Source organism: Tachypleus tridentatus, chromosome 1, assembly GCF_004210375.1.
Source record: "Tachypleus tridentatus isolate NWPU-2018 chromosome 1, ASM421037v1, whole genome shotgun sequence".
Classification (NCBI taxonomy): Eukaryota; Metazoa; Arthropoda; class Merostomata; order Xiphosura; family Limulidae; genus Tachypleus; species Tachypleus tridentatus.
Window position 1 is genome coordinate 99502072 of NC_134825.1, and position 8968 is coordinate 99511039.

Genomic DNA, 8968 nt, shown 5'->3' on the forward strand with positions numbered 1-8968 from the left:
CTCAAACAGGGGTTATCATGATAATTTAATTACTTGTTAATATTAGCATTCAAACATGCAGCACTAACGTGACCAAATCAGAAAGAGAAAAACACAAATTGATTTTTAAATTAGGTGCCAAACAGCTCTTGGAATGGAAGAATTTTTTTTCTGAAAATGATTTTTGTTGTAAGTTTGTGCATTTTATTCTGATACATTTATATTTACATATATTTCTGTTTTTTTATATTGTTTCTCATATATCTTATTTATCTACTATGTTGTTTGACTTCCTCACATTTTATTTCTTTTCATTGTTAAACGAGTATTGTTTATTTCGAGTTGTACGTTCACATGAGCATCCGAGTTCTGCAAACATATTCTATTTTCGTATTAAGTTCAATTGATCGAAACGTCTCTAGATAAAATAAATTTGTTTCTTTCTCAGTATTGTATATTACAGTGATTTTTATTGTATTGCATTAATCTACCACTACCGTATGGATTTTTTTTTAATGTAAATCATTGAATGTAAATTTACGGATTCAGTTCTTTGAAAAACCAATAGGCATGCTGGCTCGTTTTGTTGAGGAATAAAGGACAAATATATCAATTAAAGAAAAGCATATAAGACTTCCGAAACCTATTTGTGAAAGGTATCTGTGATGTTCATTTATTGTATACCTTATTTGTAGGTTAAATTTGGATTGTAAAGTAATAACAAAGAGAATATATTCGTTTTTTTTTCTCTTTAAATGTAGCTCAGCCGGAAGGCTGAGGCCTTATAACACTAAAAATGGGGTTTCTGTACAGAGATGGGGAGATCACAAATAGCTCATTGTGTTGTGCCAAATTTTGCGCATAACACAAACGTAATATTAAATAATTTTCCAGGATAAATATTATATGATTATTCTTCGTTAATGACGAACATTTTCATGTACATAACTCTGTGAATTTAATAAGGAACATCACTTCAAGTCATGTATAACGAATCAACATTCCTTTAGGGCTGACCATGAAGATAAACCTCATTATAAAAAGGAACAGACAGACATTTTTATTTTCTGTGCTAAAGTTATTTTTCCTGCCGATATTTCGGAAGTTTATGCTTTCATCGTGTGAACTTGGTTCCGACAATAAATTTCTACCAGATTTATAAAGACATTTGGAATCTCATACTAAGAATGTCTTTTATATGGAAGTTTGTTAATGTAGTGTTCATAAAAAGTGGACGTGAACAGAGTTTGTTCGAATATATGTTAGATAAAGTGTGGCTCGTGCTTTCAAAGGAAACTCGCGAGTTGTCAGTGTCATTGCCATGAAAGCATTAGAAGGTATGTATTGTCAGATTTGTAGGGCTCATAGAACATGGGACTAATTCTCGTTTACTAAACATGTACATGGGAAACATCGCATTGAAACTATATCAGGAAGAAAATGGATGTTATTCAATTTGTGTATGTTAGAACTATTTTTTCTTCGTTGTTTTTACGATTCATGTTAAAATTTTGTTATTTTTCTCTTTAACCACTTGAAAGGAAATCGTACAAGTTTCTAGTGACAAATATTTTTAATGCACTAAAATGAAGGTGATGTTTTATTTTAATTACTGTATCAAGGATACTAGTATGACGTTTTAACAAAATATTATTGCAAATACTTGTAAACTTCTGAGGATAAAATACATTTTACCTCAGAAACTTCATGCTTGGACAAATCTTTCATGCATGTTATTTACAAGCAGTGTGTGATGAATTTATAGAACATTTCATATTCGTCTGCTTAGAAGTTTCGTATATTCATTCAAAGCCTATCTGCTCATAGCCGTCCCTGATTTTCGAATGATTCAGTAGAGGAAATTAGCTTGTCAACGGTACCCATTACCAACAATTGTTGTGCTACTCTTAGCTCATCCAATAGTAGGATATGACTATTACTTTTATAGCACACCCACAGCCAGAAAGGAAGGAGCACGCTTTTGCACCAACGCATTGCTAACCCGTGAATTCATGTTCCTAGCGCATTAACCACTCGACCACGCCAATCGAGGTGTATTATTCCTTCTTGGATGAACAAGTTTATATAGATAAACCAGTATCTTCCGAAAGAGCTTGGATTCGTCAAATTTATTTGTTTGTTGTTAAGAGCAAAGATACAAAAACTCTGTTTATTTAGATAACAAACCGAGATTTTTAGCTTATAACCTTTTATGTGTATATACATGTTTTCTTATAACAAAGCCACGTCGGAGTATCTGCTGTGTCTGCCAAGGGGAATCAAACCCCTGACATTAGCGTTGCAAAGCCATTGTCTCATCAGAGATAACCTTTTTTACTTTTTGCTGAGCCATATCTTGGCGATTTATCACGTCGCTTAGTATTTGATGTTTACTTACTTAGATAAAATAGTTTTCTTTTTTTTCTTCATAAGCTACTAATAACTAGTTTAAACTAAATGTACAGTAAACAAAAAAATTGTTAAAATTTACAGAGTATAAAGTTTAGTCACCTGCCTATAAAAGGACATAATCCAATTTAAATCACTAGTTGTAATGATGTTTGTGAGAATTAAAGAGCAATCCAAAATTATTTTCTTCATACAAGATGTTTCATTAGGCTCTAACAGATGATTTAATATAGGAAGAAGTGGGGATCATAAAATAATGTGAAAATAAACTGATAGTTGGTATTTCAGTCTGATCGTCCCTTTACCTAACACATGGCTCGAACGAAACCGTGTTATTGAACTTTTGAGTCGAGATAGGACAACCAACTATAGGCCTGGCATGGCCAAGCGCGTAAGGCGTGCGACTCGTAATCCGAGGGTCGCGGGTTCGCGCCCGCGTCGCGCTAAACATGCTCGCCCTCCCAGCCGTGGGGGTGTATAATGTGACGGTCAATCCCACTATTCGTTGGTAAAAGAGTAGCCCAAGAGTTGGCGGTGGGTGGTGATGACTAGCTGCCTTCCCTCTAGTCTTATACTGCTAAATTAGGGACGGCTAGCACAGATAGCCATCGAGTAGCTTTGTGCGAAATTCCAAAAAAAACAGACAACCAACTAAAAGCATCCGTCGCTCACACGTAACTCTTACACAAATAGTTATATTAACTATTACTTTTGAGACAGCACATTGCGGACCTTAACCTTTCTGATACACACTACGCCACACCCTATCCAGAGGAACAAATTAAACAGAATTTTTAAAAAAATGTCATGGAAAGTTTTTCCTTCAGACATTTTTTAGTTTTGATAATTTGTCTGTAAGTTTTGGACTTTTCTAAAGTTATATCTTTTGGTGCGATTATAAATGTATGCTGATCGAAAATATTATACGATATAGAGAATTGGTTTCTAAAAGTTTCTTCTTTTTTGCAATAATTATGTTGTAATGTTGTATGTATGTTTGTCTGTTTTTTGTTAGATTTCATGCAAACCAACGTCAGGACTTTACTTGTGCTAGATATCCCTAACTTTGAAGTAAAAGATAGGAGGATATGTGTGCGTGTTTCCTTATAGCAAAGCCACATCAGACTATTTGCTGAGTTCACCGAGGGGAATCAAACCCCTGATTTTAGCGTTGCAAATCCGTAGACTTAAAGCTGTACCAGCGGGGGACGAGATAAGAGGAAAGACAGCTAATCAATACCGCTCACCACCAACTCTTGGTTGCTATTGTCAGGTCAACTAGCGGAATTCGACCATATTACACCCGTGACCTCGGGATTCTGAGTGCGATTATGTTTATGGCGTTGACAGGACACAAAGAAATGAACCTCAGCTCTATAATTCAACTCGCTAACTACTGGTCTGCGCCCGACCTTATGTTTTATGAAGCCCGAGTTGAAGCTTAACTATTTTGATTTCATTCATTATTCAACAAAAGTCTGTAAGTGTGTGGGAGTCCGCGTATAACTAGCGAAACGATTGTCACCGCACTTGGCACGTACACATACGTACCCTGAGTTACCCCAGGGCCCTAACATCTTCTCTAAGTATTGGACGGGTACGTCTATTAATGCGTTATGAAAATACTCAGTTTTTGTCTGTCTTGAAAATGTGTACACACCTTAATTGTTCCATGTGCATACACACGCAATTCTTTTTAACGGATTTAAATATACTTTAGAGGATATTTTGTAGGACAACACATTAAAAGCATATTAAAGTTTTTGAAAAGACAAAATGTTAAGTCATAGAAAAATAAGTTTATTTAGTGATAGTATTAACTTTCATCAATACACGTTAAAATATCCACCTTTCAGTACACCTAGAGTCCATTTAGACCCCGCATATATTTCATGATCATATTGTTGAAGCTATTATTTAGATGTTGAAAAGTTAGTTGGTTTGGTTTTTGGAATTTCGCACAAAGCTACTCGAGGGCTATCTGTGCTAGCCGTCCCTAATTTAGCAGTGTAAGACTAGAGGGAAGGCAGCTAGTCATCACCACCCACCGCCAACTCTTGGGCTACTCTTTTACCAACAAATAGTGGGATTGACCGTCACATTATAACGCCCCCACGGCTGGGAGGGCGAGCATGTTTGGCGCGACTCTGGCGCGAACCCCCGACCCTCAGATTACGAAGCGCACGCCTTAACGCGCTTGGCCATGCCAGGCCTGAAAAGTTAGTATACTGGCTTCTCATAGCATTATACAGATAAACTGTAAGAAATACTAAGTACCATAAGTTTATAATATGTGATTTATTAACACAAAACATGAAATTTACTTATGTCCATTTTCTAATATTTAGACAAAGATTGTCTTCATTGACATATATTGTGATAATATAGGGCCACTTCCTCTCTAACTGACATCTCACAATTAAAACTAATAAAATATTGAATGAAGAAACAGATTTCTCAAATATGTAACAAAAAACACCAAACTGTACGAAAATGTGCTTCGGGTCCGAACGGACCAAAGGGGGTCGAACTACATCAAACTTTGTTTTAGAGCTAAACAAATGCCAAATTTTGGACAACATGTAAGCAAAATTTATTCTGAGTGAACATAAAGTAGTTTGTCATATCTTTTACCAGTCATTTTACAAACACTCATCACATCGTACACTGGGTGTGGAGTGATCAGTGCAGACATGGTTTCAACATGCTGTACAACGGACTTTTCTGTCCGTAATACTTGGGCAAGGATAACATCGGTTTTTTGTATTGTTTTGTTTTTTTTGTTGTTGTTGCTGGAACACCTTGACCAGCATACTGTCTTGTGTCAAGCCATCCTAGATTTACAAATGCAGATTTGACGCTTTTCTGCATTGCAGTGGGATTCTGGAGAAGTCTCTTAAGTAGGTCTTACGCATTACTTTACTTCAAGAGAGTTTGTTTGTTTGTTTTTAGTTTGTTTTTTGAATTTCGCACAAAGCTACTCGAGGGCTATCTGTGCTAGCCGTCTCCAATTTAGCAGTGTAAGACTAGAGGGAAGGCAGCTAGTCATCACCACCCACCGCCAACTCTTGGGCTACTCTTTTACCAACGAATAGTGGGATTGACTGTCACATTATAACGCCCCCACGGCTGCAAGGGCGAGCATGTTTGATGTGACGAGGATGCGAACCCGCGACCCTCAGATTACGAGTCGCACGCCTTAACACGCTTGGCCATACCGGGCCCACTTCAAGAGAGATCTAAATAGTAAAAACTTTTTATCACAATGGATAACCTCTGTGAGTCCATACATACAATGCCTGATGAAGACACAGAGCTCCAAATTTGAATATTACGTTTTATTCACAAAAATTATTCGACTGCAAAATATCCAACTTTTACTTATTTGTATCAGAGGATGATAATGTGACAGTTACACAAAATTAAATAAAAATATAACTGGTCAATGAAAAATATTAAAAATATTTATCATCTGGGTCCATATGAACCCCACGTGTATTGATGAAGTTAACTATGGTAGAGCTTAGGCCTAGTTAATCTAAAGCAAAAGCGTACACACGTCCCAATGTTAATTTATCTCTTTATCGAATATAGACCGTACTTAGTAAAGGCTTTATTAACGTTAGGCCTAAGATAAGTGGACTTACAAATTCGACGTCTGCTATTATAGTTCTTTTGCATTGTTCTAACAATCTTGTATTTAAAAGAAAGTTCTGTCACAACAAAAATGTTAATTTGACCTAAATGTTTTACTGGTCTCCGCTAGTATTATATACTTGATAATAAATAATTATGAAGAATTTATGTCTCAATTTTCAAATTTAAACAGTTGAGTTCTTCATCATCGGTATGAAAGGATTTTTTTTCTCAGAATTGTTCTTCGATCAACGTTTAAAACATTAACATCAACGACGAGTTTGTTTAAACTACGAGCATCCATAGGGTCGAATGAAGCTCTCTCTCTTTGTTGTTGTTTTTTTTAATTTCGCGCTAGCCGTCCCTAATTTAGCAGTGTAAGGTTAGAGGGAAGGCAGTGAGTCATCACCACCCACCGCCAACGTTTGGGCTACTCTTTTACCAACGAATAGTGGGATTGACCATAACATTATAACGCCCCCACAGCTGAAAGGGCGAGCATGTTTGGTGCGACGGGGATTAGAACTCACCTGGCCATGCCGGGCCAAGCTCTCTGAAGAAAGACTAAGTAACAGAAAAATTAACATGTTCCGATAATATACAAGAGTTTTGTTCAAATATACAAACATATATTAATTATTTAGGGTCATTCCTAAATAGACTCTATAAAACAATTTATAAAACCTTACAAAAAGTTATCGTTATTTTGGGACAAGTTGTTCTTTACTTAAAACCGAAACGGTTTACATTCACAATCTTGTTTTCACCGGGATGCGTAAGGGCGACACAATACTTCCTCAGGAGTGATCTCGCGTAAAAAAAAAAGAAACTCTAAATTAACATCACTGAAAAAACAGCTCTAAGTACTTGATATCAACATACTCATAATAACATAACCTTAGATCATACAGTTTATTTTTTAAGGTCCATGATTTTTTATTTTTCTTGAGTATTAGTAACAAATTTCAAAGACAGCTTTTGATCGCCTTTTTCTCGACCTAAAGTTACCTGGAGCAGTTCTGAAAATAATAACAACAAAACATTACAAACACAAAGACTGCATTATCATAACAGTGATTATTTTTATTTCTAACATAAATAAAAACTACAAAATATATTTACTATCCACAGGTGTCAAACTGTTTCTGTCTATATATACAGCAAGTAATCTCTGTGTGTGTCTGTTTGTCCGTTATCGAAATACACCCAACTCGCTGAGCCAATCTCAACCGAGCTCTTGGATGATAGTTTGAAAGAAGGAACATGTTAACCTGGTGTTTACAATCCCTTTCACTCTCCATCACTCATGCTATTGAGAAGTTAGGGTCTTTGACATAAGTTAGGGTTAACTACGTTTATAAATGGCGCCATCCTAACACACATACAGAAACAAGTCTTTATTACGAACATCTTGGGAGGTGCAATGAGAAAAAAAAAGTCTCCATTATTGCAATAATACTTAAACTCAGCTGAAGTTTCTATTATACTTCAACAGCCACCATAAAGCTGATATGAATATCCGTAAGCCTGATATGAATGTTCTTTTCTTCATTTATATCTACTTTGACCCACGAACTTAAAACTTCAGCCAGTAAGACACTTCTGCGGCCAATAATCGTCAATGAATTCGTAGCCTGAAACGGTATGTAAATACATTAATGACTGGGTGTTGAAAACAGGTAAGAGAAAGCACCCCTACCGCTGCTACTTTGATTATTACCTTTTCCTACAATTTTGTTTGTTTATTTTGGTATTAAGCACAAAGCTACAAAAAGGGCTATCTATCCTCTGCCCACCACCTGTATCGAAACCCGGTTTCTAGCAGTATAAGTCCGCAGCTATACCACGTTACCACTGGGGGACCTTTTCCTAGAAAGTCATCCTAACCATCGCACACTGTACACCAATGTTCAAGCACATATATAGTGAACTCTTAAAACTTATACAAACCTTTAGATGAGTTAGTAATCAATAATATAATAACTTTATGTTACCAGTAAATTGTATAAAAGTTTAAAGTTTTGTGTTATTCATCATAATATCCACCTCCATGTTTTTTAAATCTATCACACGAACAAAGGACGACGCTTCAGCTTGTAAAATAATAATATCAAACAAACTTTAGCATCTTCTTCGATATCATTTCAGTTGCAAACAGTAAAGCATCTTAACCACCTGGCCATTCTGGACTCTTATCATTAAGGATTTTTTAAACTGATTATAAAGTTTCTTGTATTGTATTTTCTCTCACCTTTATTTATTTCTAAAAACACTCAGATTAATGGTGTTCCGGTAAACATAGTACCACCATGATTACGCCAAGGTGAAATCATAAGGTATTGTCTAATCATTTGTCTCAACAGCCTCTGTATTTGCTTCTAAGACACGAATAGAAAAATAACATAAAGCATGTTTTGACTGACAGACTGGAATAATAAACTACACTGACAGGTGTTTATCGAAGAACTTCATTAATTAGAATAGTTTTACATACTTTACACCACCGAGTTTAAAGACTTATGTTTCACACGAATAAATACAAGTTCCCATTTCCTTCTTCTGTTGTGCTGCTTGTTTTAATGGACTGACAGAATTAAAACACAATAATAAAAACGAAACAAACTATGTTCAGTGTATTTGATAATCGATCAGGTAAATCAAACACTTTGACAAATAAACAACACTTAAACTATTAATCAACACACGAGCGAAAGTTTATATATCGTTCATTTTAATCTCAGTTAAACTAAAATCCTTGTTTCGATATTCATAGTAGGCACAACACATATAGCTTACTGTGTAGATTTGCTCTTAAAAAAACAAGCACAGATCCTAATGTTTATTACAAGAGCGCCTGTACATAGCTTAGAAACGATGAAACGTATACAAGTGAAAGTTGAAAAAAGAACAAATCCTTTCTTCATTTTCGAATCCCAGGAGTTGT